The 604-nt window shown below is 31.8% G+C and overlaps 1 protein-coding gene across 1 annotated transcript in view; it reads right to left on the bottom strand.

The window, feature by feature from the left end:
* LOC116099557 (C-type lectin domain family 4 member A-like) overlaps nucleotides 1–604 on the bottom strand; it is a 13,954-nt gene that overhangs the window by 1,815 nt on the left and 11,535 nt on the right. The window lies entirely within an intron of this gene.

Here is a 604-nt window from a genome sequence, read left to right as displayed (position 1 = left end):
TTAATAGAAGAATATTCTATATCAGTCATCCTGCTAATCAGAATTATTTAAAACAAGTATCTTCTGAAAACATATCCCAACCAAGAAAAGACTAAAGAGATATGACAACTAAATACAATGTGGTGTGCCAGATATAAGTCTAGTAATTGTGAACTTCAATCAGTGTTGACCTCAGTATTCATTCCCTAGTCGTAGCAACAACATTTGTTTATATAGCATGCTCATAAAGGGACAATGTATGTGTATGTGGGTTTATAATGGTATCTTAATATCGTCATGTGAAATCTGTAAATTTAAAAATGTTCTCAAGGAAACTATTAAAGCATTAAGTAATTCATATTCGTGATACAGAGCTTCATTTTCTTCAAATTATATATAGTCATAATATATGTAACATATATTATGAGATGAGAAACAGCAAGTGTGCAGAGATAGTTCAGGAAGAAGCAGAAGCTAGAAGAATATAATAGTAGAACCCTTTTCACAAGCAAAACTTGGGTAGACAAATGGAGGTGTACATATCAGATTTTCTGGTCTGATGTAAATATACATGTTGTCTCCACTTATCAGCACATGCTACCTCACAATCTATTAGAACTATCAT

This window comes from Mastomys coucha, unplaced genomic scaffold, assembly GCF_008632895.1.
Source record: "Mastomys coucha isolate ucsf_1 unplaced genomic scaffold, UCSF_Mcou_1 pScaffold20, whole genome shotgun sequence".
In the NCBI taxonomy this organism is placed as follows: domain Eukaryota; kingdom Metazoa; phylum Chordata; class Mammalia; order Rodentia; family Muridae; genus Mastomys; species Mastomys coucha.
Note: the sequence above shows the minus strand (reverse complement) of the source record. Positions and strands in the feature narration are given on the sequence as shown.